We start from the raw sequence: 17,191 nt of genomic DNA, 5'->3' as shown, positions 1-17,191 counted from the left end.
GATCTATATTACTTGCAGTTTTAACACCGGGCTGATTTGGCAATTCTGTTTCCCAAATCTTCACAACTCACTTTCTAGGGTATCTTCCAAATCCCTCAGACTTCAGAGGGTGTTGGAAAGTGTTTTATGTGGATGTTCAACATCTAGAGTGTCATGGTGGCCCATCTGTTTCAGTAAAGTAGATGAGCTGTTATTCTGGATGTTGGATGCTAGGAAATAAATTTTATTTAATTATTTATTGGGGGGCTTTTGTTTATTTTTTAGTGCTGGGTGAACAGAGTAATTATGGCCAGGTTTATACAATCTGCCAACTGTAATAAAATAAGAATAGTCTGCCTTGTAAATTAGACTAACGAAGAATGGGCTAGATGCATGCCATAAGCCCCTTGTTTCTGCTCTTTCTGTGGAGGTCTAGTTATTTCCAAAACGTTCAAGCTATAACTACTTTCTGCCTTTTATGTTTCTATTTTGTATTTAAAGGGGCTAGAAAAAAGCCCAGATCAGCCAAGAAAAGGTGTGAGAACTTTGTGTCTCCCCTTGAAGAATAATAAACAATAAAAGAAACAATCCTTCCAGTTTTCTCCTGGGCTCCCTGGGTAGTCTGCATCTACTATGGCATGGAAAGACCACCATATTGGAACAAGAAGGCAATGCAGAATCTGCTCCCTTTCTCTGCCTCATCTGATGAAGTCGGTCTTCAGTGGTGAGTTCTGTGAAGCAAACACTTCTCCACGTAAAATCATCCTAGAGTCACCAACTCTCTTCTCAGATGATAGCTGCCCCTGTGTTAAGCAGGAGGCTGGGGCTACATGACCTCCTGAGGTCCATTTCAACCTTAATTTTTCTGTGTTCCTATTCTTCTGACATCTTTCTGGCAGCATATCTGCTTCTCTTGGCCCAATCCAACCTGTCCCAACCTTACTCCAGTTGGAAATGGAGGGGTTTATAGATCCCATTTTTCTGTCAGCCATAATTCAGGACTCTACTTGGTCAAAAAGTGTGACTAGTCTCCTACTCCTTCCTCTTTAATTGACAAAGAGAAAATTTCTGCATAAGCTTGCTGTAACACTGCTGTGTGTAGCAGCTAAATATTTGTGGTGGCTGCTACGCTGTTGATATATTACACGTAAAAATCAAAATATCTGTGTTCAGTGCAGTGTTCTTAAGTAGATGTTCCACATGCTTCCACTAGCTAGGATCCTTCCCCAGAATCTCTGCTTGCTGAAAACTCTTTAGAAATGTTTAAAGAGTACAAAAAAGAAAGAAAAGCTCTGGGAGAAGCTCATTATACTGTCAGGTACAAAACAGTCAATAAGTGCCTCTTGAAATCCTTTCTGCCTGTACTGCCTTGAGATAGGTATGAGTCTTCAGACATTATCACCTTTGGGGATTTAGGGTTTATGTTTTTGTTGGGTTTTTTGGTTGCTTCTGTTGTTGATGGAAAGACGTTTATAAAAGAAGTTCTATGTGGGCTTGAGCACTCAAAAAGATCTCTTTGGTAATTTCTTTTATCTGTCTGGAACAGACACAGATGCAGGAAAAACTGTAAGTGGTATAGCTGAATGCAGCTTCTTTAGGAGCCATTTGTCTACATGTGTTTTTATTCCCTTCAAAACAGGTCTCACTTCGTGTTTGTGCACTCTGTGCTTCATTACAATTATTCCTTCCCTGAATAATACATTTGTGTGTAGCTGCACAGGAGCCAGTGGGCTAGTTCAGCTTTTCTTTTGAGGGCCATTTTCACCCCAAACTTGTATCAATTAGCTTAAAGGAGGAACTGCACAGACCACATTGCGGTTTTGGGGAACAGATATTGTAGTTACTGATAAAATATATGTAATTCACTATGGCATTGTATTAATATCAGAATGTTAACTGTTACTTGAGAATTGCCTACCTCAACCGCTACTGCAGGAACTGATTACTATTTTGGACTGCACTTTTGAATATTTTGATTAGATTTTGAAAAATATTAAATATCTAACAGCCCTTCTGTGAAGGAACTAGTGATGGCATTCATCGATAAGTTTTTTAGAAATACTTGTAAAAAAACCCTTCTCTTTGCTTGGTAGTATTGTCTATTAGAAGGTGGCAATAAACCTGTTGTCAGGCCTCCAAAAACATAAAAACCTTTCTGAAGCTACAGCATAACAATAAGGAGGTGGCAGGCTGTTTCCCTAGTATTTGATCGGGGCGAGGTGCTAGTACCTATAAAAATACCAGATTCTGACCTATGAAGGTTGTATTGTTGTACTGTTTGACTGTCAGATTTGATGGATTCTTTTGTTTGATGAATGAGGCAGTAATTTTGACATTTCTTCTAAATTTTGAGAGCTTGACTTATTGGTAACTTTCTATAGTATTTTCTTATATTCCTCATGATTGTGGCAGTTAACAGGAAAATAGCTTTTTCTTAAAACTTAAACATATGTTGTAATTTAGAAAAGGCCAAAAAATTAATGGAAAGCTTTCGAGACGATATGGTGTGGTAGGAAAGAGGAAGGGTATGGATATTGGACAGATTATGTATTTGTGTGTAGTTACACTATTATGTGGTGCCTGTCTACCAATTTTAAAACATTTTGCTGCAGCAGTCACACAAAACATGACTGAAGGATGTGGTAAAAGGTCTCTCTGTGTTAAGGCATGTGTAGGGTATAATGCTGTTGGCTCTGTAGTTGTAATTTTCCCTATATTGAATATAAAAGTCTTTATACTCAGGGGAGCACTGAAAAGACTGTAAAGTTCAATGGAGTTTCCACTCAAAACGATGGCATTTTGTCCTAACTTCAGTAAGAATTGGATAGGTGTCCTTTAAAGCATATGGAGAGGTGATGAGGTAAAGTTCCAGGAAAAGGATTTTGAAGTTTGATTGTTAAGCCTTGACTTATCTCTGCCTATTTTTACCTCAAAATCTTCTCTCGGAAATCAAGCATATGCTAGTGGTGTGTATTAATAACTTACCCTTCGTCCTAATTCACAGTTATCTAGACAACAATTTCACTTATCTGCTATGTTTTCCAAGCATATCTAATAAGGCTATTATTCTTTTTTTTAATGATCAAAGGGGTCCTAGGGCTGAATGGATTACTGAGCTTTGAGATCCTTGAAGGAAAAATAAAATAAATAATAAAAAAAGAATATTGCAGGGTTATGTTGCTATTGCCTTTTTAAATAGGCATAAGGTAGCTGTTATTTGGCACTTTTCTTGCCTATTAACAGGATTTAAACCTTGTAATTAAATTAAGCCATATTTTCTTGGTGACTGCCCCCCAAATCAATCTCCTTATTCTGTCCACATCAGGTTGGTAGAACAGCATTAAAAAAACTTGGATATTTTTCTTCTATTAGTCTGCCTGCATAAGTTCAGGTCTTCAGACTATGGTAGACTACAGTTGTTAATTCAAGAAGTATTACTTATTTTGAAGATGGGGACAGTGTGTTCTTGTCACAGGCAGAAGCAGCTGTAATGAAGTATTATAGGAACAGGTCACGGATGTGCTGTCTAAAACTAACTCTGTATTAAGTATCTGAGCTTCTACAGTTTCAACTTGTTAGATGTTCAACCTCTTTACATTTTTTTTCTTCTCCTGAATTGGTATTGCAGCTGGTGAGAAAAGGGAAGAGGTATGTGAAGACTTTTGTCCTTGATGTGCAGGAACTAGTGACGACTAACCTCGACTTTTTCTCTCTTTGTCCATGGATATAAGACTAATTTGAGAGCAGCTTTTTTTAGTTTAGGTTGGAAGGGACCTTAAAGATCATCTAGTTCCAACTCCCCTGCCGTGGGCAGGGACACCTCCCACTAGACAAGGTTGCTCAAAGCCCTGTCCACCCTGGCCTTTGAACACTTTCAGGGATGGTGCCTCCACGATTTCCTTGGACAACCTCTGCCAGTGCCTCACGACCCTCATAGTGAAAAATTTCTTCCTAATATCTATGCTAAATCTCCCCTCCTTCACTTTTAAGCCGTTCCCTCTTGTCCTATCACTACATGCCCTTGTAAAAAGTCTCTCTCTAGCTTTCTTGTAGGCGCCCTTCAGATACTGGAAAGCTGCTATAAGGTCTCCCCCAGAGCCTTCTCTTCTCCAGGCTGGACAACCCCAGCTCTCTTAGCCTGTCTTCATAGGAGAGCTGCTGCAGCCCACTGATCATCTTTGTGGCCGTCCTGTAGACCTGCTCCAACAGGTCGATGTCCTCCTTATGTTGAGGGCGCCAGAGCTGGACGCAATATTCTTCTGGCAATGACTTCAGCAGCTTGAATACACTTGCTGTCTGTTGGTGCCACTTTTAGAAACGTGTTCCAGTATCCACTTAATTTTTCCAAGCAAATTTCTGTTATTTGGCCATTATAGTGGGATGAGGAGTCCCCTGTACTTTTGTTGTATCTCATAGAATTCTTTTTAATCGTCACTTGGATATATTGTGGGATGTTTCAGGCATTTTTTTTAACAAATAGGGATGCTTTCCACCAAAAGTTAAAAACAAAAATATTAAACTTTTGCTAAAAGGAAAGTATAGCCAAACCTCTAGTGCATATAATCCCAATCAGTCAAAGCAGTCATAAGAGTGCTTACAGAACAGAACATTTTCAGTGCTGAAGGTGCTGCAGGCATTTCCTCAGTACAATTAACACACTCAATACAATACTCAAGTTTAGCTTGGAAAGAAGATATGCAATAATCAAATGAAAATGCTACTAACCACTTCTGGTTGTTCTGAATCCTCTTAACTGCTTTTTCAAGTACTGTTGGTTATTTTGCTAATGGTACCAATTTCTCTGTCAAGACAGCCTTGGCTGCACAAGCTCTGAAGTGGACAGGGTTCAGAGAAGCATCTCTGCACATGCTTTCTAATCACAGTGCTGCTTGAAGGCATAGCAGGTTTGCAAAAGCATTTTCTGTGCACTGGTGTTATTGCTTATATAAGAGGGTTTTACAGTAAGTGTTTTTACATAAATTTGCCTGTACATAAGTCCAAGTTATGAAGTATTTTGTAACTGATTAGCTTCTCATAAAATGCTGGGTTTTTTCCTTTTGTGCTGTTTTGGCAAATACAAGAAGCAAATATTTTGATAGTCTATGGAGAAAAAAAGACCATGAATCCAACTTAGAGCCATATGGAATTTCAGGTTGAAAATGCTCCTTTAAAATAATTCCCTCTCTGCTGAAATATATTGTTCTCAGTTTCTGTATAACCTTAACCTTGTAAAGGCTGCAAGTCAGTTTTGTAGAAACACACATGTTTAGGCACTCTCATGTAAGCGTTTGGTGGAATATTACAACTTCATGCTATACAACACAGTGCAATAATTGTGATTTTCTGTAGAAGAAACTGCTAGCAAAACCAAAATAGTTACGTGTGATTATGTACCGCAACAAGCAAAATTGCCCTTTGGTTGTGAGCTTAGAATTCACAAGCTCTGAGGGACTGTAGCCTGTGACTCAGAATATATCCCAAATGCTGTGATCTATAAAACATTATTTTTTACTTTGAAATTATATCAGGTAAGTATGCTTAATCTGGGTCCTTTTTGATGAACTCTGAAATGCAAACAAAACAGAACTTATAGCCTGCACAGCTACGACTTCTGAATTACCTGTAATTATGTTTATCAGATAGTCCTACAACTTGTCCAATACAAAATTTCTCACAATTACTGGTGTGTGTACATAAGTAAAATGCAATGTATTTTCTAAAAACCTAGTTATAACAAGCCAAACTCAAACTGCAGAAGCAGTACTGAAATTTGTTCCTCTGAAATGACATGTTTGCTGAAGACTATGTCTAAGACCAGCATAATCTGGCCAGGGATGTGAAGGGCAACAAGAAAGGCTTCTATGGGTATGTCAGTGATAAAAGGAAGACTAGGGAAAATGCAGGCCCTCTCTGGAAAGAAACAGGAGAACTGGTCACCTGGGATATCACAGAATCACAAAACGATAGGAGTTGGAAGGGACCTCTCGAAATCATCTAGTCCACCCCCCCCTGCCAGAGCAGGTCCACCTGCAGCAGGTTGCACAGGACGATACCCAGGCAGGTTTTGAATGTCTCCAGAGTGGGAGACTCCACAACCTCTCTGGGCAGCCTGTGCCAGTGCTCTACCACCCTCAGAGTAACGAAGTTCCTCCTCATGTTTAGATGGGACTTCCTATGTTCAAGTTTGTGCCAGTTACCTCTTGTCCTATCACTGGGATCACTGAAAAAAGACTGGTCCCATCCTCATGGCACCCTCCCTTTAAGTATTTATAAGCATTGATAAGATATCCCCCCTCAGTCTTCTTTTCTCTAGAATAAAAAGACCCAAGTGCCTCAGCCTTTCCTCATAAGAAAGATGTTCCAGTCCCCTAATCATCTTCGTAGCCCTTTGCTGTACCCTCTCCAACAGTTCCCTGTCCTTCTTGAACCGGGGAGCCAGAACTGGACACAGTACTCCAGATGTGGCCTCACCAGGGCAGAGCGTTGGTGGATAAGGGAAAAGCAACTGACATCATCTACCTGGACTTGTGCAAAGCATTTGACACTGTCCCATATGACATCCTGTTCTCTAAACTGGAGAGACATGGATTTGATGGATGGACCACTCAGTGGATAAGGAATTGGCTGGATGGCCTCACTCAGAGAGTTGTGGTCAATGGCTCAATGTCCAAGTAGCTAGCAGTGATGAGTGACATTCCTCAGGAGTCAGTACTGGGACTGGTGCTGTTTAACATCTTTGTTGGTGACATGGACAGTGGGACTAAGTGCACCCTCAGCAAGTTTGCTGACGACGCCAAGCTGTGTGGAGCAGTCAACACACTGGAGGGAAGGAATGCCATCCGGAGAGACCTGGACAGCCTTGAGAAGTGGGCCTGTGCAAACCTCATGAAGTTCAACAAGGCCAAGTGCAAGGTCCTGCATTTGGGTCAGGGCAATGCCAAGCACAAATACAGGCTGGGCGGAGAATGGATTTAGATCAGCCCTGAGGAGAGGGACTTGGGGGTGTTGGTGGATGAGAAGCTCAGCATGAGCTGGCAATGCGCGATTGCAGCCCAGAAGGCCAACTGTGTGCTGGGCTCCCTCAAAAGCAGTGTGGCCAAGAGGGCGAGGGTGGTGATTCTGCCCCTCTGCTCTGCTGAGACCCCACCTGGAGTCCAGCTCTGGTGCCCTCAACATAAGAAGGACACGGACCTGTTAGAGCGGGTCCAGATGAGGCCACAAAGATGATCTGAGGGCTGGAGCATCTCTCCTGTGAAGACAGGCTGTGAGAGAGTTGGAGTTGTTCAGCCTGGAGAAGAGAAGGCACTGGGGATACCTTATAGTGGCCTTGCAGTACCTAAAGAGGGCCTACAGGACAGATGGGGAGGGGCTTATTATCAGGGAATGTAGCGATATGACAAGGGGTAAGGGTTTTAAACTGAAAGAGGGGAGATTTAGGTGGTAAGGCACTGGAACAGGTTGCCCAGAGAAGTTGTGGAAGCTCCATCCCTGGAGGTGTTCAAGGCCAGGCTGGATGGGCCTTTGAGCAACCTGGTCTAGTGGAAGGTGTCTCTGCCCATGGCAGGGCAGGTTGGAACTAGATGATCTTTAAGGTCGCTTCCAACCCAAACCGTTCTATGATTCTATGATAATGGAAACAGTGCAAAACCCTCTCTGCAGACTCAGTGTTTGGGGGAATCCAGTCAATTTTGATACTTGAAACACTCAGGATTGTTAGCAGTTCTAAATGAAGCTTTTGTAAATAGTCTCACAACCCCTGCACAGTGCAGTACTCACCAGTAATACTTAAGGTGACTCCGAAGAAAATACCTTGGCAGCTGCTAGCAGAATCACTGTGTTAGATTGGTGCTTTGCCTGTGATGATTCACTCTGCTTCTTAGTAAATGTTCTCAGATGGAAGTTTCTCTGCTGCAATTGGGTGACTGAAACCACTGGCTTTGCTGTTCAAGGTGAAATGGCCAGTATATGTAATCAGGAGGAAATCTCATGGTCTGTATTTTTCTTTATGATTTAAGTTCTGTTTTTAGGCTCAGGGGATGCCGGGTCCAGTAGATCTTCTATAAAAACTAAGTAAATAATTGATCAAAGGCTTAAGTGATAAGGTGTAAAAATCAGGTTAGAGTGTTCTCGATTATGAATGTTCTTTTTTAATGCATAACAAAACCAGTCATTGTGGCTTTGCTTCATATAAAAATTGATATGTTCAATAATCCTCATCTCTGCTTGCCAGCAGACTCCCTACATACCTGTAATAGATGCTGATCTAATTCTATAAAACATACATGGTAATCACTTGTACATAAGAGCATTAATTTTAAAATTAGTATCTAAACAGACAAACCAGGCAGCTTTTCATAGTCAGATAGCTATGCAAAAACACTCACCAGCCTCAGTTGTATCAATAAAAGAATATTTAAAAAAAAAAAAATGTCCCAGGATTAGCTCACAATCAGGCTGCATCTGATCTCTGCTGGAAGAGTAATGTGTCGTGGCAAATCACTCTGGAACTGTCAATTTGGGGGGGGTTTGGTGTTTTTTTTTTTTGTTTTGTTTTGTTTTGTTTTTTTAAGTAACTAATTTGGCTGGGGAGATGCTACAGCTCTTCCTCACTGCTGGACTTCCTTTACCTAGTAACTTAAGTACTAATATCCAGCTTTCCTGCCTGAAGATACTGTATAATCATGTTTAATTGCAGTGATATTAAAACCATCCTAACCGTTGTAAAATCTGTATCTACATACAGGTAAGAAATACACTAATTTTTGTGCTCATTTCTGCTATGCAGAAAAGCTAGAACTTTTTTAAGGAAATACAGTGATTTTCTTTTTTTTTTTTTCTTTCTAGTTTAATCTCTGTGTGTAAGAAGTAACAAGTAGGACATAACCCCAAACTGAGCGTAAAATAAAAATAGAAAACACAACCAGCTCTGTTACATAAAACTAGAAATCGGTATCTGATGAAAGTTAAACTCCCATTTTACTTTTTTCATCATATTTATCCATGTATATGGAGAGAGATGGGAAGCTTTTTTACCTATGGGCAGCTGAGCACAATCCATTAAGCAAAGCCTTCCTCCCTGCTCTCCCTGGTTATAGATATCTGGGCTGGTTTCCTGACAGCCCTTATCATCGTCACTATTGAACTCTTAAACTCTTCTCTTAGTATAGCCAACAAATAACTGCAGGGTTCTAAAAAGAAACTTTCTGTCTGAACAGGCAGTTCAGATTGCTTTCTTTAGAAAGTGCAGGATACAAATACCAGGCCCTGGGTCAGTGTCTGTCGTGCACGTTCAAAAGCCTGATGAAATTGCTCTTCTCTTAGAAATCTTTCTGACTTGATCTACTTCTTTAGAAAATTACTATTTTTTTTTTTAGACATGATTTGTGGCATTTCGTATCCTTTTGTGATATCTTCAGATCTTTTAATGTGGAGACAAGAAATATAAATTCAAAGAGTGCAATCTGAGGAGGTTCTTCCCAGACATGGAATGTGCCAAATTGCTTGCTTGTTGACGTGGGCTGTAGCTACAATGCCTGTAAAGGAACTAAGTATTCTGCCAGAGTGCCCCCACCATCCTGTATTCCCAGAACAATTTGTATGTTGTGTCATAGCCATGTGCCATTTTGAGATCTGCACGGACTTGCATATTTTCTACTCTGCAGAGTAAGACCTAGACAGCTCTGAAACAAGGGTGTTTGGGGGAAGGGGAGGGAATGCACCCCTTCTGGCCCCTGGAAAAACCTCAGTCCCTTCCACTTTCTCCCTAAATGAGGCAAAATTTTCAAAATATGTGTGTACATTCTATTATTGAGTTATATGTGCAGCTTTCCTGAAAATTGTGCATCTAGATAATTTATATAAAACACCCTAGTTAAATTTAAAGTCTAATCTAATAATAAAAATCTCATATATAAGGACTCCATCTCTTGCTTCTTTGCTTGGATGCTATTCCTGTTCTGTGATGACTTGAGATGACATTATAAAATCTTTGAAATTGAGACGATCTTTTAAGAAATGTGTCTGAATAGGGTTTATCTTAGTATCCCACTTTCCCAGAGTGGCAATACTGTAAGTCTAAACCTGTCTTCTGGACTTGCTTTGTTAGCAGTAGAGGAAAAGCAGTTGTTTCTAGGATGTGAGTTATCTTGTTCTCAGGTCTGTGTGGTCACTTAGATTCCATACCTGTCTGTAAGAGGCATTGAGGTGTCATGGATAAGTTTATGTAAGGTTCCTCTTTAGTTAATCCAGTGTATGTAATTTTTATGCTGATTATGAGTAAATAGGTAGTTAGTAATTATTTGGTTACTAATGGAAACTCTAGCTCCCCTAACTGACGAAGAACCAATTCTAGATTATTAGTAGACTTTAACGATGAAGACTACTTTAAATTGTTTTAATATAGATATTTTTTTTTAATGTCATTCTAATGCATGATTTTACTGCTATCTTTAATAGAGTCTTCCAGTTACCTCTGTATCTTTGAAATTACAGTATGTTTTACTGTCAGGACCTCAGAGAATATGTTCTGTGGTTTTGACTTGAGTTGATATAGAGTGCCGATAACATCTACCTGATACAGCTGGCAGTTCTTTTTTTTTGTGTTGAATGTTCTGAGACCACATTGCCATCTTCTTGATTTTTACAAATTATCTCAGTGCAGTTGGAATGTTTCTTTTGCAGCTGTTATTGTGTTTAGTTTTCAGAAAGTCATAGATACCTATAGTAAATTCATTATTTGAAATTTCTTCTGTATGATTTGTGAAACAGATTATATAGTGCTATTTCTGTCTCTTGGCTTTATAAATAGTCTTCTGATGTATATTTGTGGTGTGTATAGTGATATATCAAATTAATATGTTAAAAGTGCTCAAATAGGCAGAAATAGTTCTAATACCCTGTGAATTACAATGGTAAATAAAACAAATGATAGAAAGTTGAGGGGAAGGAAGCTGGAATACTGTTTGTATTCAATACTTTCTGACTGAAAATTACCAAGAGATACAGATAGCTTCAATCAGCTCTTTGTTAGGTTGCGCTGTGTGCAATACTACCTGTAAGAGGGATGGATGCACGTAGTATGATGTGGAGGGATGGAGAAATTTCTGAAGTAGAGAGGCAACCTTAATGCTCCTCTACTTTATATCCAGCTATTTTTCTTCTTCCGGTCTGGTATCCTTGGGCCACAGAGACATCCACGCTTCCTCCTTGGACACATTCCTGGGAAGTGGATGATGTAAGAGAGTTCCCATAGTACACAAACTCCAATTTTTTCCTGTGTTGTTGACATAGCTTTGCCAAAAAATGGTGGTGTTTTTTCTTATTTTGCCTGCCACTCTCAATATAGAGGCAATTTAGGTTTGATAATGAATATTCAGTATTTCATTCCTGGTTGGGTTTTGGGGTGGTTGAGGAGTGTCCTCTTCTTCCTTTGATTCCTTAGAGAAATGCAGGATCCTTTGCAAAAAGCAAGGACTATTTTTCAAGGGTAGATATCTGTGGATTTCTCCAGTTCCATTCCTTGTTTTCAAATTCCAGTGGTGTTACAAAGATGTGCTAGATCTCTCCAGCTGCTTATCATTTGTCATGTGTTTTGATCAGTTGCTTTTATTCCCATAGTTTAAATTCTGAATGGGAGGTTGTAGCTATGGTATTTGAATTGTTCAGTTTGACTTTGCTCCTCAAGTCATCTTTCTCTATGATTCAGCTTTGATTTTTTTAAATAACATATGCATGTGTGTTGGAGGAATTCTGAACAGTTTTCTGGGAAAATAGTCTTTAGCTGCCAGTGCCCTAATGATGCATCTCTAAGGCATCTTCCTCTGAGGTTACTGAATGTTTGTTCAGAGACAATGAAACATTCTGCTGATGCCATTGAATAGTACTCTTTGTGCTGCAGATATTTATTGGTTTTATTTTGAATTTTAAACACTGGCTTGGCTTACCTAGTAAGCAATTGTTTTTCATTGGTTCTTAATTTATGATTTATCATTAGGACTGGATATTCCAAAATCACAGCTGGTATATCCTTTGCTCTGCATAAGTTTATTTGTTCTTGCAACTCTGTATTAAGTAGGAATTTCCTGAAATCAGAGGTGGTACTTAAGGTATATGTTGCTGATTCCTTAAGGAGCTTTATATCCTTGTGACACAAAATACACAATGGAAGCTTAAAGGGGTTGGGGTATAGCTCCAGATTTTTCAGATAGTAATTTGTTAAGCATTATCTAGCAATTCCAACTCTTGCCATGCAGAATTTTTATTTGGCTGTAAAATATTGCTTGAAAGGATGTTAACCTATCTGCTTAAATATTCCTATCATTAATTTCACTCATGCCAGTACTGCTCAATCTGTAACCTTTTTTTTTTTTTTTTTTTTTAACTGGCTGCTGTTTTGGTAATAATGTATGTTTGTTTAGGGGCCCATCTATTTTCTGGAACTGAATTAATGATTAAGTCTTCCTGCCAAAGTATTGCAATGAAAAAATAATTCCACACACATTTCTTCCTATTAATATGTTTCACCCCAGGCTGATACACAAAACTACTTGTGTTAACCTTTCTGCAGTATTGTATAGGAGTATCCAAGGCTTCTTCCAAGAAAAACCTGCCTCCTCTGATATAAAATGATAGGAATTGTACTATTTTCTGTATATTTTATTTTCCTCTAGTACTTTAAAATACTTTTTTTTTTCCCTCTCTCCTTTGTTGAAAAGCAAGCCTGTGTATGCAATATGCTATAATCTGTGTGGAATGTATGTGCAGAAATGGAGTGGGTTGCATTCTGGTGTCTGTCACTGATACAAGCCTGAAGTAATTCTGTGGGGTGAGGTTAATCATGGAGTTTAGTGCAGTCTGAATCACTGTAAGTCTGCTATTGTAGCTGACCTACAGTTACTGCAAAGACATTTCAAACCTACGTATTCCATTTTTTCCAAACATGAATAGACTAGGACCTAATATGAATTTCAAAACTAAGCCTTTCTTTTTGCATGTGGTCGGAAGCCCTTTAAATTTTAAAGCTAAGCCTTTGCTATAGGAACAATGTTGGCTTCAGTGCCAATATTGAATTGCAACTGCGATTGGGATGGAGCAACTCTGCAGCTGCTCGGCTGCCAATGTGTCACGTGGTTGTAGCAGTGATAACAGAGATGAAGAGAAAGGGCATTTCTAGCTCTTACTGTGGCTTGCCTTCCTGAGTATATCAGGCTGAACATATAGTTGCAACATGTACCAGTGTCGACAGTTGCAAAGGAAAGCACAAGAAACTTCCTGAAAAGCATTTACTGTTCGTCAGTTTGAGAGTCCAAAGAATGATCTTTCCCTTTGTCCGTTTGGAGAGTAAAGTAGGTTTGGAATCCTAAAACAAATATGTTAAACCTTTATACTATTTCCTGAGGACATTCAATAAAATCTGTCAGTTATCATGGCAGGTTATGAAAGCTTTATATGACCTTTTTTCACTTTAACTAGTTCAGGAAAAGAGATTATCGTCTTTGCTGGCAGATTTGCATCATCTTTGTATGCCATGCTTCACTGCATGTCAGTTATGATGCACATTTGTGTTAGAGCATGCTTTAGAGAAACAAATTCTGAAATGCCAGGAAATAATTGAAGTGCAGCTTGCTGGCATTCTGCCTACCTGAAAAAAAGACTGATGGGTTTATGGGATAACAGATTTCTCACATTGGTTGAGATTGCTACAGAGCGTATTTTTTCTGTCCTTTTGGTAAGGAAGTAGGAGTAGGGTTTCCAGAACTTAACAGCAGCATTCCCAAGCCTGCCATTCTGCTTTGCTGGCCACCAGTCTACCTATGGGACCTTTGGTTTTCATTGTGGAGAAGGAATGGAGCCATCAATCATGAAGCTGCATTGCAGTTGATGACAAGTGCTGTATGGATGGACCAAAATTTCAGGTGTGTTACACAGGGACAAGAGATCTAAAAGGAGACGTAGGATTATAGGGTGGTAGCAGAGGATGAGAGGATATGGATACATTTGGATGAAGTGCTGGTATGTCGAGAGACTCAGTAGAAAACTGGGAAAGGCACATCCACAGCCCAGTAAGACAACTGCTTCTGCTACCGGGGGAGCTGATAGGACTTTCTAAGTAGTCTGAGTTTGCGAACCCCTTTGGCACAAAACTGTGCTGTCAACTGATTCTTGACTTTCAAAAATAGGGCGATTTCTTGACAGAGGTGAAGTTCTTTGCGTCCTAGCAAACTAAGCACAGTACCGCACAGACTGCCATGTAATCTGTGGTACAGGTAGCAGCCCTGGAGCAATTAACAGCCTGGGGAAGAATCCTACAACTCTGCCAACTAAGCAGGTTCCGTACCACAGCCTTGGTTAGGATCTTCACGGTGATCCAATGGCTCATTTTTTTTTTAAATGAATGATGTTCAATTTTTTTTGATTGTGATGCAGAGAAAATCCTGCAAGATTAGACAGATGGGGAAACGAGTGCTGTATTGCTTCTGTTACTCTCCAAATGGTAGCTCGCGATTATTATACTCTTTTTACTCAATTGTTATGCTCCAAAAGGGACAATAAAGGTGAAGAATTGCTGTTTATTATGCTATATGGTCTCTGGAGCGCAGGTCTGTTTATGTTCTCAGAAAGAAAGCTTTAGTTTCCTGTTATGATAGATGCTTACTAGTTTTATTATATCTATGAAATTATAAACTAAGCTTGCTTAAGATATAATATCTTTTGGGAATTCTATGCGGGGTCATATTTCTTTTTTTTTTTTCCTTCACAAGATTACTACTGTAAGTAAAACTCAAATATGCACTTCTATGATCAGGTAGGAAGTCAACTGCAGAGTAAACAATTATTCTTGTAATCTTCATTGGCATCAGAAACACTATTCACATATAAGTAGAACTTTGTGATAGCTTCAGAGTAGTCTGTTAAGGCCCAAGGCCTCAGATGTGATTTTCTTCATGAGGTTTTTACATATTTGGTGGTGGTATTATTTCTTAGAATGACAATATTTTACTGGTGGAACACATTCTAAGTCTGTTCATCGGGCAAAAAGATATACTCATCTGTACGATGTTAGTTATAAATTAGATTATCTGCAACAGTATGGTAAAGAGCTCAAGCACTAATTTAAACTTTGGTGAAATTCTTTTTTTGGTGAACATTTCATAGGAGCCTAGTAGTGGGAATATAAATAGAATCAGATGATGTAGTTGATGTTTTGTCAAGTTGTTTGGGTTTTTTTAATAGTTGAATTAAATTTCAACTAGCGTACTCTTTTCTGAAAATACCAATTGAGGCATTAGATTCCTAATTTTGTTTTGTAAAATATAGAAAGCTGAAGAACTTACTGTAATATGGCAGAAGTTGAGCAGAACAGAACTGAGATAGTCTAACTCATTCCTAGACCGCAAGGTGGGAAGTATTTGCATGATACAGTGGAACTTTGTTGTTGTTTTGCTTTTTTTTTTTTCAAATCTGTCTGCTTTACAGGGTGAAAAAGGCATTTTGTATATATTTGCAATATGCATGAGCTACCAAAGAGATTCCCATGAGCCTGTATTCCAGCACACACAAGAGCAGACTTTCAAGATTGTGCAGGGAATTTATGGGACATCTGTTCAGAATTTTGAGAAAGACATTAGCATTGTTGGAGCGGGCCCAGAGTAGGGCCATGAAAGTGATCAGAGGGAGATTCCTATGAAGACAGGCTGAGACAGTTGGGGTTGTTCAGCCCGGAGAAGAGAAAGCTCCAGGGAGACCTTATTGACACCTTTCAGTACCTAACAGGGCTACAGGAAAGGCGGAGACAGACTTTTTAGCGTGGCCTGTTGCAATAGGATAAGGGGTAATGGCTTTAAACTAAGAGAGGGAAGACTTAGACTAGGTATAAGGAAGAAATTTTTTACAATGATGGTGTTGAAACACTGGCCCAGGTTGCCCAGAGAGGTGGTAGGGTGCCCCATCCCTAGAAATATTACAGGTCAGGTTGGACGGGGCTCTGAGCAACCTGATCTAGTTGAAGATGTCCCTGCTTATTGCAGGGGGGTTGGATTAGATGGCCTGTAAAGGTCCCTTCCAACCCAAACTATTCTGTGATTCTGTGCTGGTGAGCCTTATGCCTTTGGATTTATGATGATTTTCTTCTGTCATTACAGGATGAGATGGAATGCTGTTTGTCCCCTCTACCTTCATCCCACTCTACCAAATCCTATCATGACTGTTTCAGAAGGATAGAGTCTCCAATGCATTAATGCCTAAGGACCTCAACATTTTTTGCAGTAATTTTTTATTTAAGATGAGAACTTTAATATGATGGAGTTTTCCTATCTTGTCTTCTCTACTGTGTTTGACTGCAGCAGAACTGCGCGTATTAAATTCGAATTTGATTTGACCAGATAGTTCACCCTTCAGTGCACTGTGGGATTAGTATGAATTGCAGGCCAATGGCGTAGTTAGAATGGAGGCAAAATGTACCTGATCAGTTGCAGAAATCTGCAGAGAACTGTCACTTTGACAAAGTTGAGGTCAAGAACCCTCACTTGAAGGAAAATCGGCATTGAAGCAGCTGTGAATTTATTGAGATCGATTTGAAGTAGTAACAATGTGAGAAAGCACAATGGCTTTGTCTTTGAAATTAAAATGTCAGCATTTTAAGTAACTTTTCCAGAAACTGTTCTGAGTTTAGTAACTTTCATATTCTTCATGCAGTGTTCATATTTGGTCAAATTCCGCTGTTCTTTACAACAGTGAAATTCTGGATAATTCATTTTCTTATCTTTACTATGAATTATTTGAGAGCAAAATATATTAAAGATAGAGCCCATGTCACAGAAGGGTTGGCAGGAATAATTTGGGAAAAGCCTGTGCTTGAACATCTAAAGCAACAGGTGAAGTGTTATTAGTGAATGACATACGACGTTTTTAAAATAGTAAAGTGCTTGTATGAGCTGCAGAGTGATGATAGAGACATGAAGGAGGGATTTTTACTACGCACTGTCGTTTACTGCTTGCACCGCAGCTTTGGGGAACGAAGCAGAGGAGAATCTTGATACCTGGGCTAAGTCACGGGCGCTGCGAGTCGTGTAAAAGTAGGCCGTGACCGCAGGCAGGGGCAGCTAAAGGCTGTCCCGGGCATTCCCTCTGGAAACGCTAACCGCAGCCTCCCCCTCCTGCGCCCCGGTCCCTCCGGGAGCTGCCCGGCCCGCGCTCCCTCCCCTCGCCCCCGGCC

At 39.8% G+C, this 17,191-nt stretch overlaps 1 protein-coding gene across 1 annotated transcript in view; it reads left to right on the top strand.

Annotated features, from left to right (window-relative positions):
* Positions 1–15,321: 15,321 nt before the first annotated feature.
* GLDN (gliomedin) overlaps positions 15,322–17,191 on the top strand; it is a 23,148-nt gene continuing 21,278 nt past the window's right edge. The window contains exon 1 of the mRNA XM_009885705.1: positions 15,322–15,375. The gene's annotated coding sequence lies outside the window, so the exon portion shown is untranslated. The remainder of the gene's footprint in view (positions 15,376–17,191) is intronic.

This window comes from Charadrius vociferus, unplaced genomic scaffold, assembly GCF_000708025.1.
Source record: "Charadrius vociferus isolate BGI_N301 unplaced genomic scaffold, ASM70802v2 scaffold325, whole genome shotgun sequence".
Classification (NCBI taxonomy): domain Eukaryota; kingdom Metazoa; phylum Chordata; class Aves; order Charadriiformes; family Charadriidae; genus Charadrius; species Charadrius vociferus.
This window is presented reverse-complemented; position numbering and strand designations above follow the sequence as displayed.